Here is a 20,298-nt window from a genome sequence, read left to right as displayed (position 1 = left end):
ACTCCTTTGCGTGGATGGCAAGATTGGCGTCCGGATGTATAGATTCCTTCTTCTATAAACCGACTCTGTACAACCTAGGCCCCTCCGGTGTCTATATGAACCAGAGGGTTTAGTTCGTAGAGACAATCAAAATTCATATAGGCTAGACAGCTAGGGTTTAGCCATTACGATCTCGAGGTAGATCAACTCTTGTAACCCCTATACTCATCAAAGTCAATCAAGCAGGAAGTAGGGTTTTACCTCCATTAAGAGGGCTCGAACCTGTGTAAACATCGTGTCCCCTTCGTCTCCTGTTACCTTCGATCCTCAGACGCACAGTTCGGGACCCCCTACCCGAGATCGGCCGGTTTTGACACCAACATTGGTGCTTTCATTGAGAGTTCCACTATGTCGTCGGCAGAAGGTTCGATGGCTCGTCCAATCATCAACAAGGGTTCTGTTTCCGGGGAAACCTTCCTCCCCGATCAACTTTTTGTGTTCGGTGGCTTCGCTCTGCGTGCCAATTCGATTGGTCACCTCAAACATATCGACAGCTACGTCCCTGGTCATTAGATCAGATTCGGGAGCCTGCATTACGTCACCAACATCCGAGGAGACTTGATCTTCGAAGGGTTCACGGCCTCGACCACTGTTCCTCTGCTCCAAGAGGGAAACCCATCGGACCCGTCATCAGGCACCACTCAAGTACCAACTATCATCCCTGCCCTGGCCTTAGATCCATGGCAGACTACTTCATCCAAAGATGGGTATCTGAAACCGACCGGACTTTCTTCTACTATGGAACTTTTCTCCGGAGACCCGGAGGCAACTATGTCTTCGGCGAGCCTAGAATCAAGCAGGACTCTCCCTATCACCGGAGAGTCGAACCCGCCTCAGGATGCAAACTCCGAACTCTCAAGGTCTGCGTCTAGTGAGCACAGCCTGGCAAAATCTGCCGTGCCTAGCCCTGCAGGTCCTCGGTTCCCCGTCCGGCCTTCGCTCTTAAATGAGGCCTTGGACTTAATGCGATCCCTCGCCATTACAGAAGTATCGCCTCCGAACTACGCCCATCCCGTACTAGGGACTGAGAGTGGGGAATTTTACATCCCACCCACCACCCACTTAATAGCCACTGTCGAGGATTTGACCGACATGCTAGATTACGCCTCCGAAGACATCGACGGTATGAGAACGATGCCGGAGGCAAACAAAGCCAAGACCCTCCATTCACCGGGCGTTGGATGGATACCTCCACATATGATGTGTACATGGTGGATACACCCAAAGGGGATGACGACGAAGGCAGGAAAGATCCGATCGAGGACAAGCCCGCTGAGGCACCACCAAAGCGTCGACATCAGAGGCGCCACTTGAAATCGTGTTGCGAAAAGGAAAGCAACACCGGCACCGGAGACAATAACACCCCGGGCGATGCCAAAGATCCCAAAGACCCGGTCGAGCCTGCGTCCGAGCAGGATTAATGGGAGGAGGGACAAATCAACTCCAACGAGCCGGTCGGGAATGAGGACTCGGCAACGAAGACTTCATCGTGCTAGAGGAACCCCTCGAGCAAGAGCGCTTTAAGCGTCAGCTAATCGCAACTACGCGAAGCCTAAAGAAGAAGCAGCAACGGCTCCAAGCCGAATAGGGTACCCTCAATGACAGATGGACCCAAGTCCTAGTTGCCGAAGAATAAGGCCTCGAGCGCCCAACAAAGAGTTATCCGAAGCATCAGCTACTACCACAATTCGACGACGAGGCCCTTGAGTCAATACCGTCAAGATATGAACGCGTTGATGAACCAGACTGACCACCGCGTGGGCGAGATAAAGCGGTTGCTTATGTCGAACACCAGCCCTTACCACCTCGCCGTCGGGACAAAGAGGTAGCAGCTCCGGGCTATACCTACGACTTACGCCAGGACCTGGACAATAGAGCCGGTCATGCCAGATCAATCTATGGATCAAGGGGGCGTGCTCCAGCGCGAGGCGATGGCCATCAAGCCTGGTGAGGGAGTCCTAGATTAGGGGGTCCTTGGACAGTCGGACTATATCCCTTGGCCGTATTGTTGGACTATGAAGATACAAGATTGAAGACTTCGTCCCGTGTCCGGATGGGACTCTCCTTTGCGTGGAAGGCAAGCTTGGCGATTCGGATATATAGATCTCCTCCCTTGTAACCGACTCAGTGTAACCCTAGCCCCCTCTAGTGTCTATATAAACCGGAGGGTTTAGTCCGTAGGACAACAACAATCATACCATAGGCTAGCTTCTAGGGTTTAGCCTCTCCGATCTCGTGGTAGATCAACTCTTGTAATACTCATATCATCAAGATCAATCAAGCAGGAAGTAGGGTATTACCTCCATCAAGAGGGCCCGAACCTGGGTAAACATTGTGTCCCCCACCTCCTGTTACCATCTGCCTTAGACGCACAGTTCGGGACCCCCTACCCGAGATCCGCCGGTTTTGACACCGACATTGGTGCTTTCATTGAGAGTTCCACTATGTCGTCACCATAAGGCCTGATGGCTCCTTCGATCATCGGCAACGATGCGATCCAGGGTGAGGTTTTCCTCCCCGGACAGATCTTCATATTCGGCAGCTTCGTACTGCGGGCCAACTCGCTCGGCCATCTGGAGCAGATCGAGAGCTACGCCCCTGGCCATCAGTTCAGGTTTGGAAGCTTGAACTATACCGCCAACGTCCGCGGAGACTTGATCTTCGACGGATTCAAACCCATGTCAGGTGTGCTGCACAATCACGATGAGCATGATTTAGCTCTACCATCGGACAGTGTTCGGGAGATCGCACCTGTAACTACTCTGGCCCTCAATCCGGAACAGATCGCGCCGTCCGAGGACGGGTGGATGGACCCCGCCATGGAGGCCGCACACTCAGCGGCGATAGAGCCGAATATTGACTTCACCTCCTATGAGACCCGTGTTGCCGGACACTCGGATTCGTCCCCGGCCACAGACTCCGAACCACTCGTGTTCGTGCCCATCCAATCTGATTGGGCACCGATCATGGAGTCCACCTCCACGGATATCTTTCAGCACTCGCCCCTAGGCGACATGCTAAACTCATTACGGTCTCTCTCCTTGTCAGGAGACCCTTGGCCGAACTATGTCCGGCTCGAGTGGAAAGTGGACGGCGAAGAAATCCATTCCCCGCCCACCACCCACTTAGTAGCCACTATCGACGACCTAACCGACATGCTCGACTTTGACTCCGAAGACATCGACAGTATGGACGACGATGCGGGAGACGAAAAGGAACCACTGCCCATAGGGCGCTGGACTGCCACCTCATCGTATGATATATACATGGTGGACACCCCCAAAGAAAGCGATGGCAATAAGGAAACGGAGGATAATCCCCCCGAGAAGCAATCCAAGAACCGGCGTCATCGGCGCCACTCTAAGCCCCGCCATAGCAAAAACAGCGATACCGGCACAGAGACAATAATGCTGCAAATGGTGCCGAAGACGAAGACAATCCCCTCCAGCCAGGCTTTGAGCAGGAGGATGGGAAAGCAAGCCCTAAGGAACAGGCAGGAGACAGAGAATCAGAGGATGACAATTACATGCCTCTCTTCGAAGACGAGGTGAGCCTTGGCGACGAAGAATTTATCGTGCCTGAGGATCCCATCGAACAGGAGCGCTTCAAGCGCCGGCTTATTGCCACAGCAAAAAGCCTGAAGAAAAAGCAACAACGGCTTCAAGCTGAGCAAGATTTGCTAGCGGATAGATGGACTGAGGTCCTGGCAGCCGAGGAATACAAACTTGAGCGCCCAATCAAAAGTTTCCCAAAGCGCAGGTTGCTCCCCCAACTTGAAGAGGAAGCATTAAAGCCTGCGTATGATGCGGCAGACCGGCCACCTCGTGGCCGGGACAAAGTGGCATACAAGCCCAAAGTCCAGCCCACACCCCGTCGCCAGTCAAACAAAAATAGCAAGGCCCAGGGTAACACGCAGGACCTGCGAGACGTATTGGAAAACAAAGCAGGACACAAAAGATCGATATTCGGATCACGAGGGCGCGCCCCAACACATGACGACAACCGTCATGCCGGATATACCAAAAGCAAATCCGGCCGGGCCGAACACAGCAGACAAGACTCATATGAACTGCGTCGTGACATAGCCCGGCATAGAGGCGCCGCACACCCCCTATGCTTCACTGATAAAGTAATGGATCATGAATTCCCAGAAGGGTTTAAACCCGTGAATATTGAATCATACGATGGTACTACTGACCCCGCAGTATGGATAGAGGATTTCTTCCTCCACATTCACATGGCCCGCGGGGATGATCTACACGCCATCAAGTACCTATCGTTAAAACTCAAAGGACCAGCTCGGCATTGGCTAAATAACTTGCCGACAAACTCCATCGGAAGTTGGGAGAACCTGGCAAACGCATTCCTGGACAACTTCCAGGGCACTTATGTGCGACCACCAGATGCTGATGATTTAAGTCACATAACCCAACAGCCCGGAGAGTCAGCCAGGAAAATTTGGACTCGGTTCCTAACCAAAAAGAACCAAATTGTGGACTGTCCGGATGCCGAAGCCCTAGCGGCCTTTAAGCATAACATCCGTGATGAGTGGCTCGCCAGACATATCGGCCAAGAGAAGCCAAAGTCTATTGCAGCCCTCACAACACTCATGACCCGCTTCTACGCGGGCGAGGATAGCTGGTTGGCCCGTAGCAACAACACAGCAAGCAACCCTGGCACACCGGAGGCGAGAGACAGCAACGGCAAGCCACATCGCAATAGATACAAGCGCCGCAACAACGGCGATAACACCGAAGACACGGTAGTCAATGCCGGATTCAGTGGCTCTAAATCCGGTCAGTGGAAAAAGTTGTTCAAAAGAAACAATCCGGGCCCGTCCAGTTTGGACCGCATACTCGACCGCTCGTGTCAAATTCATGGCACCCCCGATAAGCCAGTCAACCACACCAACAGAGAACACTGGGTGTTCAAACAGGCTGGTAAGTTGAATGCTGAAAGCAAGGAAAAGGGGCTGCATAGCGACGACGAGGAGGAGCCCCAGCCGCCGAACATAGGAGGACAGAAGAAATTTCCTCCCCAAGTGAAAATGGTGAACATGATATATGCAACCCATATCCCCAAGAGGGAATGGAAGCGTGCACTCAGGGACGTCTACGCGATGGAGCAAGTCGCCCCAAAGTTCAACCCATGGTCTTCTTGTCCGATCACTTTTGATCGCAGGGACCACCCCACTAGTATCCGTCATGGCGGTTCTGCCGCATTGGTCCTTGATCCTATCATTGATGGATTCCACCTCACTCGAGTCCTTATGGACGATGGCAGTAGCCTGAACCTGCTTTATCAGGATATGGTGCGCAAAATGGGTATAGATGCCTTGAGGATCAAACCCACGAAAACCACCTTCAAAGGTGTCATACCAGGTGTAGAGGCCTGTTGCACGGGCTCAATCACACTAGAAGTGGTCTTCGGCTCTCCGGATAATGTAACATCCCAAATTTTCAATTTGGAATGTTATACATAGATCATTCTAGCATTTCATATTTTATTGCATTTCGTCTCGCAATCCTCGAAATCCTAAGCAACTCAAGGACCCTCGGGGAGAGTTGGGGATTTCCTCAGTTTCCAAATTTGATTTTTATCAAATTTCGGAGCGAGAATTTTTGGTTTTAATTATTTTTTCCCTCCAAAAATATTTCATATTAAAATATATGAGAGGAGATAATATGACTTCTCCAAAATAATTGAAATATTGGAGGAAAGTTATTAAAATCAAGTATTTGTTTTCTTGGATTTTATTTGCAATTTTGTTTGCACTAGAAAAATTGCATGTTTTCAAATTTTCATTTTAGGGCCAAGAAAATGTTCATCTCGTTCTAAATATTCTATTTAGACGGTGAAAATATGTTTTGGCATTTTTAGATTTTTATTTTACTTTCTAGGATTTTTTTCTGTTCAGCGGCATTGTTTTTTTTATTAAAAAAAGTCTTCGGGTGCCGACTGGGCCGAAACCCGAGCCGGGCCGGCCCACTCCCTCCCGCGCGCCGTCTCCCTCCTCGAGACCGGCCTCCGCGCAGCCGCCGCCGACTCGGATAGAGTCCGAGCCGAACTCCGCCTCCCGCCGCCCTTGCCCCCTCCCCAAGCCACCTCCCCTCCCCTCTCTTAAATACCCAGCCCCACCACCGCCACTACCACCCACCCCGCCGCCGCAGCCCCGCCTCTGCCACGCCTCGCCGCCACCGCCGCTCCTGGAGAACCCAGTGTTAATTAATGGTTTAACTTAAGGTGGCAACTTGAATACACATCTAGGTGGATTGAGGCACCTGGAGAACCCAGTGTTGCCTGTATTTTTGGAAATCCCGGGGTTCCATGTGATTTTCCTATGGACCGCCACCCAGGCTCAAAGGGAACTGAGATGATTCATGCTAGAAACTTCCGTGTGCAGCCACAAGCTATTATGGGCTCTAGCATAGTTGAGTAAGTTACGTGAAGCTCTTGAAGAGGTGGATCAGCAAGTAGTGGGTTGTGAAAGTGCTAGTGATCGACTAGAGGGGGGGTGAATAGGCGGTTTTTAAGAAAGTCTTCAAAACCTGGGAGTTTCGAAGACAAACGATAGAAATAAACCTATTACCATGCAGCGGAAGGTAGACTACACTAAGCAAGCCATAGTCAAGTATTCAATGAAGTGAAAGCACAACGACTAATAGCAGCTATGCAGTATAGATCAGGTTGGAAGATAGTATGAAGCCAATCAGAACAAGCAGTCACTCAGTGAAGACAAAAGATAATGCAAACAGGCAATGACTTCACAAGGACCAACTGTAAATAAAGAGATGGGAAGGATAGAACCAGTGGCTCGTTGAAGACAATGGTTTGTTGGACCAGTTCCAGTGGCGTCAGTTTGAGCATGAGGGGCACGTGTGTTGCCAGCCAAGGGATATACACGCGAGACTGCCTGAACTCCTTCAATGGGATGGGTGAAGCTTTGGTGATCAACATTGTGAAGATAAATGGGATCCTTAGCAGGCTCTGGGTAAATAGCTTCAACAGACAGATCAACCTCTGGCAAGAAGACAAGATGATTGCGCGCAGACGGCTGATAGTTGATGGCAGAGTGACGCTTGATAAGGCGCATTACCCATGGAGCATAGAACTTCGGACCAAAAATGTCGGAGCCAGATGCAGCCAACTGCCTGATGAAGAAGTCTTGAGCATTGAAGCTGATGCCATTGAAGATATAGAAAACCAAAGTCTTCATTGCTCCTTCAAGCTTCGCTGCAGATGAATGTCCTTTGACGGGCCATAGAGTTTTTCTGATGATACGATAAATGGTGCGGGGCAGATACTCTAGGTCTTCAACAAAGAATTCAGATGGGTGGTCAGCGTCGTGAGGCAAAGGCTTCATCATGCTCAACATTTGGCTCATGTTGGGTTCTGGCTTCTGAAAGATGCTCTCCAAAGCATTCTGGTGTTGTTGACAACCTGGTTCATAGTATTCACCAGGAGTGGGCAGGCCTGTGAGCTCAATGATATCAAGAGCTTTGGCTTCATGATGGACATTGCCTGTCATCCACTCAAGGACCCAAGTCTTTGGATCCCTGTTGTAGCCTCGAATGTGAAGAGTTGCATAGAACCGTAGCATAAGCTCTTCATTCCAGTGTTCCTTATCTGTGACAAACTGTAGGAGTCCAGCGTCTCTGAAGCAATTCAACACTTCTTCAAGGCAGGGCAGGCCAGCTATAGCTTCAGTGTCGAGACGCATATGTGGAAATATGCGTCCTTGATTGTATAAGACGCAGGAATAGTAGCTGCGCTGTTGATAGCTCCAGAACCGATCGGATGAAATGCGAGGTTTGGTGTAAGAGTTCTTGGCGCTGTTGAAGAAGGTGTTGTGTGCCACGAAGCCATTCACATTGAAGACCTCAGGTGAAGTTGCAGTGCCTGGGAATTGTGGAAGTCTTGGCTTGGGCTTCTGGACAGGAGGTCTGTGCTCGACATGATAGTCAAATTGTGGACCCGCAGCAGGTGGAGGAACCAGAATGGGCCATCGGACCATAACAGGTTGACCACGATCAAATGCCAGCTCAATTATATGAGGTCTTGGAGGAGGTACAGGAGCATTGACATTGTCATTGATATGGGCTTCAGGGGCCACATTGGCTTCAGGAGCTGCAGTGGCTTTAGGTGCTTGCACTTCTGGCACCGCAGTAGCTTCAGGCGCCACATTAGCTTCAGCCATGACAACGTCATTGGCTTCAGTGTTGATGTTGGTGGCCGCCTCAGGATTGTTAACCTCCACTTCAGGAGCTGGAGGGTCGGACACGTTCTCCTCGAGAACAACATCTTGGTGGGACGGGGGTGTAGCAACTCTTTCTACTTCAAATCGTGGTTCTTCTTCTTCATCGGCTGATGCAGCCGGAATATCTTCAGCCATTTTGGCTTCAGACTCAGAAACGTGCACAGTGGAAGTGACTTGGGGCCTTGGTCCTTTGTGAAGCCTGCGTAATACTGGCGACACTTGCGGAGATGGAGTTTGCTGGGCCTCAAAGTCATCGTCATCTTGCAAGGGTGAGGTGACTTGTGGTTGGGGAGAACTTGGGGTGTCTTGTCGTTGTGGGTGACCAGCCCATGATGCATCCTGAGCAGTTGGCGTCAGAGGACGACCAATGCTGATGAGTTCGCTGTGCGTGATCACAGGCGATGATACCAACTAGTGCTCGATCTGAGGAAGGACTTCATCATCTTCAACATTGTCATGAGGACCAATGTCTTCAGCTGCGGTGGGGTCAACAGCTGGATTGTCTTCAGCTTCATGAGCCTCTGTGGAAGCAGGCTCATGAACTATCACTTGGCGTTCTTGATGTTCAGACGCAGGACGAGCCACTGAGATTGGCTCGACCTCAAGGGGCTCTATGGGAGCAGCCCGGTCTCTCTTCTTGGTTTTGCGTTTCTTGGTTGGAGGAGCATCATTAGTGGTGGCCTTGGTTTTGCGCTTTCTGGATTTGGCTTCATCTGCCCTTGTTTTCTTCAGTTCTGAAGCCACTGTGGGGACCTTAGGCTTCGATCCTATCATACTGGCTGGGAAGATAATTGGATGTACTTCCTGCCTTGGTGCTTCGGGTTCTGCCACAGCTGGCTTCTTCTTCTTCTTCTTGGCCGCCATTCGGGGGTCGATGCCTGGTCGCCCCAAAGTCTTGCGCGTTTCAGCTTCATTGTATCCCTGAACACATTTAGCAGCAAGATCCTTCATGCGCTCACGAGAACCTTTGGCTTCTCCGCGTTTCGTTCGGAATGCTTCCTTGAGCTCATGCATCATGACCTGGAAGTTCTGAATGTCTTCAACATTGAGCTTGTCCATATGCTTCTTGAACTGAGCCTTTTCATAATCTATCTTATGCTTCAACTCAACAATTTTCTGAGCTAGAGCCAGCTCAGCAGCAATGGCTCCGTGGAAGGCGACGCTGAGGCCAATGGGAAGCTGAAGATCATCAAAGCTAACATTTGGGCTGTCAAACCACTCATCAATGAACTTGTTTATGATTTCAACATCAAAGAGAGGAAGGTCATTGAAGATTTCTGCCTCTTGCTTGCTCTTGATCAACTGCTCAAGAGCGTCATCGCCAAGGTCGTCGTCGCTGGACAGATCAACGGCGTCATTCTCGTTGCGCAGAACAGCAGCAGGGGTCAGTGATTGGCTAGTGGGTTGCATGGGCATCTGCACTTTGGAGGGCTTGGAGATGCCTGACAGATCTTCAGACTGCACACTGTGTTCAGGAGGTGCAGTGGACAGAGGCTTCGCCCGTGAAACCTTTGGTGCAGGGGAAGGCTTCGAAGCTTTAGGTTTCTTTAGCTTCTTTGGCTTCGGTGGTGCAGGCGCTTCGTCAGAATCAGCGTCGTCTGTAGGTTGATCCACGACTGCCCCTTGAACCTGCATGTGAGTAATGAGACCTTCTAAGTTATAGAAGGGCCCAACCAGATTGGGTTCAGCTTCGCGTGTGCCGTCCGCACGAGGAGCAGAGGGGCCTGGATTGAAGTCTAGTCCCCATGACTTCTTGTTTTCTTTGGCCGAGTTCTTGGCAAACTGGAAGTTGCGCTTGAACAGATTGTCGTCACGACACCATAGTAATGAAGATGGGTCTACATCGGTAGGCTGTGGTCCACGGACCATGCAAGGATAGAAGCCTTGTTCAATGGCTCCAGCTCTGGATCTGGGTTGAAGATTTCTGTACAAGATGTCTCCCCACAGTCACTTGATGACATTTTTCTCAGCATACTCCTGGGTCACGAACCTGTACTTGAACCATTGTTCTGCCCAATATCTTCGAATCCATTGGACTCGGGTTTTCCGCTGATTGTAGTCCTCCTCTAGATCTGTCTTGTACAGCTCATAGAGGTCAGGAGGCAAATCTCTTGAGGTGTTGCCATGATGCTGTCTGCCACCCTTCCTTGCAGATTTCTCTGTTGCCATGAAGTTCAGACTGAAAGGCTTCAAAGCTGTCAAAGTCTTCCGTCTACTGGTCAGACAAGAACTGGCTTCAGGAGAATTTATATGATGCTGTAAGAACTCTACAAATGAATGCAGACTATGAGAACCAAGGGATTCTCCCATGGACATGTACCTGTGACAGCATTAAAGGTGCGAGGGAAGGGGAAGAGGTCATATGCATTCTCAGAAGATTTTTGAAGATAAATCAGTTTAGAAGACATTGACCTCATAGTGCGAAGACATTCACTCATAGGTAGAGAGTTGGTTCCAGATTTGTACGAATCCACGAATAAGTACAAGTGAGGAATCTAACTACTTTGTGAAGCATAAGTGAATATACTAGGCATGTTATGAGATGCAGCATGAGATAGATCCAACTTGTGTGAACAGAAACTACTTGTGGTTGAAAAGGATGAATCTATCGGATCAAAAGGACTGTAAAAAGGAGGTTTTATTTACCACACGAGGAACTGCTAGACGGAGTAGGAGAGGAGGCCAAGCAGTTCGATCTTCTGTGCCCTAACTTGGCGACGAAGGACACCTACGGCGACGGCGGAGAAGATGATGTCCGCGGCCGGCGTGAGGACGGCGTCGGTGAGGTCGCGGCAGCTAAGCGCTTCGTTGTCGGTGTCGTCGAGGACTAGCGGTGGCGCTAGGGTTTGAGCTAGGGTGGAAGAAGAGATGATGAGTGGGGTGAGGCGTGTATTTATAGGGACAGGGACGGCACAGTGTTATTACACAGGTGCCCCTGGCGGTTCACATCTGAAGGACACGTGGCTATCATGCAACACATTGGAGGTTGTTCCACGTTCCCACGCACGCCTGGATTGTCGGGTGGTCGTTCCCACTTCTCCGGGTTTCAGGTTGAAGGATTTAGCATTGAAAACAGATTAATGTTTGTCTCTGTGTCTTCTGCTGACAAGGACGCAGAGAAGACATTTTGACTATGTCAATAGAGTGCATATGATTTGGATAGATAGACTTAGGATAGAAGCATAGAGGGGTTAGGGTCCGATCACATTCACTTAGTTCAAAAGATTCAGCAAGAAGCCATAGCTATAAGTGAATGTTGTAGAGGACAGAAACCAAATCAGTACATTGAAGATAAACATGAAGCCATGTTAACATTGAAGACAAACGGAAAGTGAAGACTTTGCAAATGTAACGCCATGTGAAAAAGACTTCTAAGGGAAGAATTTGGTGGTGGCGTTACCCACCGTATAGGAAGTATTAGACCCAGACACGGCGCACAGTTATCGTGGCACTCCGAAGTCAAATTCCACGTTAATGTATTCACACTCAGAATGCAAGTCTTCATTGATTGAATACATACGTTACTTTGTGTGTTGCACATCTAAGTCATCAACATGCATAAGTGTTAGGATGTGTGCCTGATCACAGGACATTTGAGGATTCCAAGATATTTAGCTCACACCGTAACTTGCAAAACCTCTTCTCATCCAAGGGCTTTGTGAAGATATCTGCCAGTTGCTCTTCAGTGTTGACGTGTATGATATCAATATCTTCCTTCATGACATGATCTCTGAGAAAGTGATGACGAATTTCAATGTGCTTTGTCTTCGAGTGCTGAACTGGGTTGTTAGCAATCTTGATGGTGCTCTCGTTGTCGCAGTAGAGTGGTACTTGCTTCAGAAGAATGCCATAGTCTTTGAGTGTTTGCTTCATCCATAGAAGCCGCGCACAGCAAGATCCAGCAACAATGTATTCAGATTCAGCAGTGGAGAGAGATATATAGTTCTGCTTCTTTGAAGACCAACATACAAGTGATCGTCCTAGAAAGTGACATGTGCCCGATGTAGACTTGCGATCCACCTTGTCACCAGCATAATCAGCATCCGAGAATCCAACTAGATCAAACTCTGAGCCCTTTGGATACCATAATCCCAGTGTTGGGGTGTGAGCCAAATATCGAAGAATTCGCTTCACAACTAAGTGATGTGATTCCTTTGGTGCCGCTTGGAACCGGGCACACATGCAAACACTAAGCATGATATCTGGGCTAGATGCACATAAATAAAGCAAACAACCAATCATGGAGCGGTATACCTTTTGATCGAACTCTTTACCATTGTCGTCGGCATTGTTGAGGAAATCGTTAACTGGTAGCTGCTCGGTTGGCTAGCGAGTAGGGGATTAATCGGCTAATCGGCAAGTTAGTCGGCCATTTAATCAATTAATCGGACGATTTTTTGGTTTATCGGCTACTCGGTGACCCTATGAGTAGGGATTAATCGGCAAGTTAACTGGTTAATCGGATAAATTCTTGAATAGGGGTCGTCGGGACCCAGATGGTGTTTAGCTGGTATTGGCGTCGTGTAGCCTTTGTAGTCTTGCATTCCAAACTTCTTCAAGCAATCTTTCAGGTATTTCTCTTGAGATATGAAGATGTCGTTGCGTTGTTGTCGTATTTGAAGACCAAGGAAGAACTTCAGCTCACCCATCATGGACATCTGATATTGCTCTTGCATCATATATCCAAACTCATACTGTATTTCTGGTTAGTGCAGCCGAAGATAATGTCATCCACATATATTTGGCACACAAACAGTTCACCATCATATGTCTTCGTGAAGAGAGTGGGATCCAGGGAACCAGGTTTGAAGACTTTGCTCTTCAGGAAGTCTTAGAGTGTGTCATACCAAGCTCGAGGGGCTTGTTTAAGGCCATACAGTGCCTTGTTGAGCTTGTAAACCATGTCAGGATGTTTTGGATCTTCAAAGCCAGGCGGTTGTGCAACATACACTTCTTCTTCAATCTTGCCATTGAGAAAGGCTCTCTTCACATCCATTTGATACAGAAGAATGTTATGATGATTTGCATAGGCCAGTAGTATGCGTATAGCTTCAAGCCTAGCCACAGGAGAAAATGTTTCATCGAAGTCAATTCCTTCAACTTGAGTGTATCCTTGAGCAACGAGATGAGCTTTCTTTCTGACAACTTGACCATGCTCATCTTGCTTGTTGCGATATATCCATTTAGTGCCTATGATATTGTGCATACGAGGATCAGGACGCTTGACCAGTTCCCATACATTATTCAACTCAAACTATTGAAGCTCTTCTTGCATAGCTTGAATCCATTCAGGTTCCATGAAGGCTTCATCAACTTTCTTGGGTTCAGATATTGAGATAAATGCGAAGTGTCCACAAAAAATTGCTAGTTGTGTTGCCCTTGAACGAGTGAGTGGACCTGGTGCATTGATGCAGTCAATTATTCTCTCAATCTGTACTTCATTTGCAACACGAGGATGAACAGGACGAAGATTTTGCTCTTGCTGATCATTGTCATCATTAGAAGGATTGTCTTCAGGTTGATCAGGTGCAGAGATGATGAGTTCCTCTTCAGGCTGAGCTTCAGACGGTATGATTTCTCCAGTTCCCATAAGCTTGATGGTTTCACTGGATGGAACTTCATCTAGCACATTTGGCAGGCGCTCTCTTTGTGAGCCGTTAGTCTCATCGAACCGCACATCCACAGTTTCAACCACTTTATAGTGAAAGAGGTTGAAGACTCTGTAGGAGTGCGAGTCCTTTCCGTATCCAAGCATAAAACCTTCATGTGCTTTCAGTGCAAATTTTGAAGTGTGATGTGGATCCTTGATCCAGCACCTGGCACCAAATACTCTGAAGTAACTGACATTTGGCTTCTTACCAGTGAGGAGCTCATAGGATGTTTTGTTCAGAAGCTTGTGAAGATAAACACGGTTGATGATATGGCATGCAGTATCAATGGCTTCAGGCCAGAACTTTCTTGGCGTCTTGTATTCATCGAGCATCGTCTGGGCCATCTCAATAAGTGTTCTGTTCTTGCGTTCCACGATGCCATTCTGCTGCGGCGTGTACGGAGCTGAGAATTCATGAGTGATGCCGAAAGTATCAAGATAAGTGTCGAGGCCAGTGTTCTTGAATTCAGTGCCATTGTCACTTCTGATGTGATTGATCTTGACGCCATAGTTGTTCATGGCTCGATTGGCGAAGTGTCTGAAGACATCCTGCACTTCAGTCTTGTAGAGGATTATATGCACCCAAGTATATCTTGAATAATCATCAATAATGACAAAGCCATAGAGACAAGCAGTAGTAGTAAGAGTTGAGTAGTGAGTGGGACCGAAAAGGTCCATGTGGAGCAGTTCGAAGGGTTGAGTCATTGTCATGATTGTCTTCGAGGGATGCTTGGCCCTCGTCATCTTTCCTGCTTCACAGGCACTGCATAAGTGATCCTTCTTGAACTTGATGCCCTCGATGCCTATGACATGCTTCTTCTTTGCAAGAGTGTGCAAGTTCCTCATGCCAGCATGCCCTAGCCTCCGATGCCAGAGCCAGCATTCTGAAGCTTTTGCTAGAAGACATACGGCAAGCTGTGGTCCTGCTGAGAAATCTACCACGTACAAATCATCTTTCCGATACCCTTCAAAGACTAGAGACTTGTCAGATTCCATTAGAACAAGGCAATGATATTTTCCAAATATCACAATCATGTTTAAATCGCAAAGCATTGAGACAGACATTAAGTTGAAACCAAGGGATTCAACAAGCATCACTTTATCCATGTGTTGATCCCTTGAGATTGCAACTCTACCTAGACCCAATACCTTGCTTTTACCAGTATCAGCAAATGTGATGTGACTCTTGTCAGATGGACGTAAAGTTGAGTTCATGAGAAGACTTCGCTTGCCAGTCATGTGATTAGTACACCCACTATCAATAATCCATTCTGAAGCAGCTGGTGTCATACCCTACAGTGCAGTTAGGGGGATAGGCTTCACGAAGAGAATTGTGAAGCATAAACATTTGACGAGCAAGTGGATTATGAAAGCTTAGATCAAGGTTAGGACTGATAGGGCAAGTAGCAAGCGACTCAAAAACAAAATACATAATAAGACCATTTGGGCCTTTGATCTTGCGCCCTGCAAGATGTTTAAGGTCCCCAGCAATAGCTTCAGACGCATTTGATTTTCGGCTAGAGATGCTTCCCTGCAAAAGAGAGTTAAGCTTTCTTAGCCACCCACATCTTCAAGGGTGGCTTCGAAGCAATGAGTCTAAGTGTAGCATCTGAGAACTTTGGCTTTGGAGCCCTAGCAAATAGTCTTGCAGGTGGACAATAGTACTCTATAAGAATAAGGAGAGTAGTTCTTGGTCTTATGAACATGGCGGTTTGATGAAATGCGCTCATATTCATAGGCTTGAGTATGGTTTCCCTGCAAAACATTTGCGTTAGTGCGACTCAGGTGAGTCCTTTGTCTGTATGAAGCCTTTGGACCATATGAAGCCCGTGGTCTGGGGTTTGTCTTCTTCACTTGTGGTGTCATGACGACATTCACAGGAAGATTCTCCAACCACTTTTTCGGCACCCAGACTTTCTTATAGGTGGCCCATTCCTGCAGTTAGTACCAATATACCTGGCAAACACTTCACCATTCTGATTCTTAAACAGTTTACAGTTTGCATCAAAGGATTCATCAATAACAATGGGATTAGCACAAGTGAAGCCAGACAGGGTGGATGGATCCACTAAAGGTTCCTTTGCATCAACCCATGTGGTTTTGGGGTACTGCTCAGGTTTCCAGTAAGAGCCATCAGCATTCATTTTCCTTTCGAACCCAAGACCCTCTTTCCTAGGGTTTCGGTTCAGGATCTGCCTTTTGAGGACATCACATAGTGTCTAATGCCCTTTGAGACTTTTGTACATCCCTGTTTCAAGCAATGTCTTCAACCTAGCATTTTCATCAGCAATAGCAGTGGTATCCTCAGCAGAGGGGTTAGTTACCACATCAACAATTGAAGATATTGCAATAGTAGCAAGAGTAGAACATCCAGCAACAGAAGTAGCGTTGTCACGCTCAATGCATTTAAGACAAGGTGGTTCAAATCCTTCCTGAGCGGAACTGATTTGTTTGGCGCGAAGTGACTCGTTTTCCTTTTGAAGATCTTCATGAGCCGCTCTCAATTTCTCAAGATCTTGCTTCCTTTGAAGATAATCATAGGAAAGCTTTTCATAAGTTGTTGAGAGCGTTTCATGACGACTTTCAAGTTCCTCATACTTAACATGAAGATATTTTATGTCTTCAATTAAGGACTGAGATCGAGTCATTTCAGCGTCTAACAGGTCATCGCTTTGTCTAACAGTTTTTGAATATGTTCCATAGCTTTCTGTTGTTCAGTTGCAATTTTAGCAAGTGTTTTGTAGCTGGGTTTGGAACCACAATCAGAGTCATCTTCACTGGATGTTTGATAGTGAGTAGTGTGTGTGTTTACCTTGGCACCGCGTGCCATGAAGCAGTAGGTGGGAGCGGAGTAGTCCTTGTCATTTGCATCGGCGTCGGTGATGAAGTCATTGTCTTCAGTGTTGAAGATGGACTTGGCAACGTATGCTGTAGCCAGCCTTGCAACGCTAGAATCGGACTCCTCCTCAGACTCCACCTCCGCCTCCTCAGAAGCGGACTCCTCCTCTGAATCCATTTCCTTGCCAACAAACTCACGAGCCTTGCCAGATGAGCTCTTCCTGTGTGATGAAGACTTTGAGGAAGACTTGGAAGAAGACTTTGAGTATTTCTTCTTCTTCTTGTCGTCAGAATCATACTCCTTGCTCTTCTTCTTCTTCTTCTTCTTCTTCTTCTTCTTCTTCTTCTTCTTCTTCTTCTTCTTCTTCTTCTTCTTCTTCTTGTTCTCATTGCCCCACTGCGGACACTCAGAGATGTAGTGGCCAGGTTTCTTGCACTTGTGGCATATTCTCTTCTTGTAGTCATGAGAAGAAGCTTCATCATTCCTTGAGCTTGATCGTGAAGACTTTCTGAAGCCTTTCTTCTTGGTGAATTTTTGGAACTTCTTCACAAGCATAGCAAGCTCCTTTCCAATGTCTTCAGGATCATTAGAACTGCTGTCAGATTCTTCTTCAGATGAGGAGACAGCTTTTGCCTTGAAGGCACAAGTTCGCCCATAGTTAGGACCATAGATGTCTCTTTTCTCAGAAAGCTGAAACTCATGTGTGTTGAGCCTTTCAAGTATGTCAGACGGATCGAGTGTCTTGAAGTCAGGACATTCTTGAATCATCAGGGCTAGGGTGTCAAACGAGCTGTCAAGTGATCTCAGGAGTGTCTTGATGACTTCATGCTTGGTGATCTCAGTAGTGCCGAGGGCTTGAAGCTCATTTGTGATGTCAGTGAGTCGATCAAACGTGAGCTGAACATTCTCATTGTCGTTTCTCTTGAAGTGGTTGAAGAGGTTGCGAAGGACACTGATTCTTTGATCTCTCTGGGTTGAGACGCCTTTGTTGACCTTGGAGAGCCAGTCCCAGACTAGCTTAGATGTTTCCAGAGCACTCACATGTCCATACTGTCCTTTGGTCAGATGACCACAGATGATGTTCTTGGCCGTGGAGTCCAGTTGAACGAACTTCTTGACATCAGCAGCGGTGACACCTTCACCAGCCTTGGGGACGCCATTCTTGATGACATACCAGAGGTCGACATCAATGGCTTCAAGATGCATGTGTATCTTATTCTTCCAGTAGGGATATTCAGTTCCATCGAAGACTGGGCATGCAGCGGAGACTTTGATTATCCCTGCAGTCGACATAGCTGAAACTCCATGTGGTTAAACCGAATCACACAGAACAAGGGAGTACCTTGCTCTGATACCAATTGAAAGCGCTAGTGATCGACTAGAGGGGGGGGGGGGTTGAATAGGCGGTTTTTAAGGAAGTCTTCAAAACCTGGGAGTTTCGAAGACAAACGATAGAAATAAACCTATTACCATGCAGCGGAAGGTAGACTACACTAAGCAAGCCATAGTCAAGTATTCAATGAAGTGAAAGCACAACGACTAATAGCAGCTAGGCAGTATAGATTAGGTTGGAAGATAGTATGAAGCCAATCAGAACAAGTAGTCACTTAGTGAAGACAAAAGATAATGCAAACAGGCAATGACTTCACAAGGACCAACTGTAAATAAAGAGATGGTAAGGATGGAACCAGTGGCTCGTTGAAGACAATGATTTGTTGGACCAGTTCCAGTTGCTGTGACAACTGTACGTCTGGTTAGCGAGGCAGAGATTCAACTCAGAAGACCATGTCTTCACCTTATTCCCCTTGAGCTAAGGACACCCAGTCCTCGCCCAATCACTTTGGTAAGTCTTCAAGGTAGACTTCCAAACCTTCACAGACTTCATTCACCGGCGATCCACAATGACTCTTGGATGCTCAGAACGCGACGCCTAACCGGCTGGAGGATTCACAGTCCTCAAGTGTAATAAGTCTTCAGATCACACAAACAAGAAGACTTCAGTGATGCCTAACACTCTTTGGCTCTGGGTGTTTAGGGCTTTGTCCTCGCAAGGAATTCTCTCTCAAAGGCTTCGAGGTGGGTTGCTCTTAAACGACAAAAGCCGTACACTAACTCTGAGCAGCCAACCGTTTATGGTTGTAGGGGGTGGGCTATTTATAGCCACTAGGCAACCCAACCTAATTTGTCTGAAATGACCCTGGGTCACTAAGGAACTGACACATGTTCCAATGGTCAGATTTCAAACACACACGGCAACTTTACTTGGGCTACAAGCAAAGCTGACTTATCCAGCTCTGGATAAGATTTGCTCCCATTGTCTTCGCACGAAGACATAGGATTTTGGTTAAGCATCACTTCAGTCATTCTGACTGGTTCTCTTGGACCCCACTTAACAGTTCGGTGGTTCCTATGACTCAACAAAGAAGAAAAAGAATGACGAAACAACTAAGTCTTCGTGCTCCATAGTCTTCACTTTATGTCTTCTCTTGTCATAGTCTTCAATATGAATGTCTTCACATACCACCTTTGACTTCAATGTCTTCATACATTTTTAGGGGTCATCTCTGGTAGGAAAATCGAATCAATGAGGGACTTCTACCTGTGTTATCCTGCAATACTCACAAACACATTAGTCCCTCAACCAGGTTTGTCGTCAGTACTCCAAAACCAACTAGGGGTGGCACTAGATGCACTTAGAGGTTGTAGGTTTGGTATGGTCTGCCTGGAGTAGAGAGTTAATGTTTCTGAAAGACTGTGTCTCGGTCATCCGTTTCTCAAACACCATGTAGTGCGAGAAATTCAACGGAGGCAATAGAGTCTTGTGGGGAAAAGTGCGCAAACCTCTGCAGAGTGTACAAACTAATCATGGTCAGACGTGTCCCCGGTTATGGACATCTTTATCTAGTACTTGGAGTATCTTAAGTATCTCATCACTTTTAACTTAATATTGTTGGGTTGTTAATTACTTTAATTGGGATTGAGTTGGAGGAACCTTCTCAATAATGTTTCAACTACCATGATAGTTAAATTAAAATCTATTCCTTTGTTGTAGGGAAAAATTGGATTTTCGCAAAACTGTAAACATAGAGCTTTCCACCAGCCAAATATGCATGTAGTGATAGCATTATTCTATTCTTGCTCTACTATGTTACTTTGCCAGCATATTCCATGTGCTGACCCGTTTTAGGGCTGCAACGTTTTATGTTGCAGACTTTTCAGACGAGGAGTAAGGTTTGTTAGGTCGTTGCCGTATAGCTCAGCTATGCCGTTGGAGTTGATGGACTCACTTTATCTTCCAAGCCTTCCGCTGTTATCGTATTAGATGGCCTTAAGCCATATTTATTGTAATAAGTTCTCTTTGGAGACATTCGATGTAATAAGTGTGTGATTGCTACTCTGTTATAAATCCTCGAGTACTGTGTGTGTCAGCATTACCGATCCAGGGATGACACTGAAGCACAGAGACTTGACCGTTTGAGGTCGGGTCGCTACAGATAACTTCCGAAGCAAAGA

The sequence above is a fragment of the Triticum urartu genome, chromosome 2A (assembly GCF_056163025.1).
Source record: "Triticum urartu cultivar PI428250 chromosome 2A, HENAU_Tu73, whole genome shotgun sequence".
NCBI classification, from domain to species: domain Eukaryota; kingdom Viridiplantae; phylum Streptophyta; class Magnoliopsida; order Poales; family Poaceae; genus Triticum; species Triticum urartu.
This window is presented reverse-complemented; position numbering follows the sequence as displayed.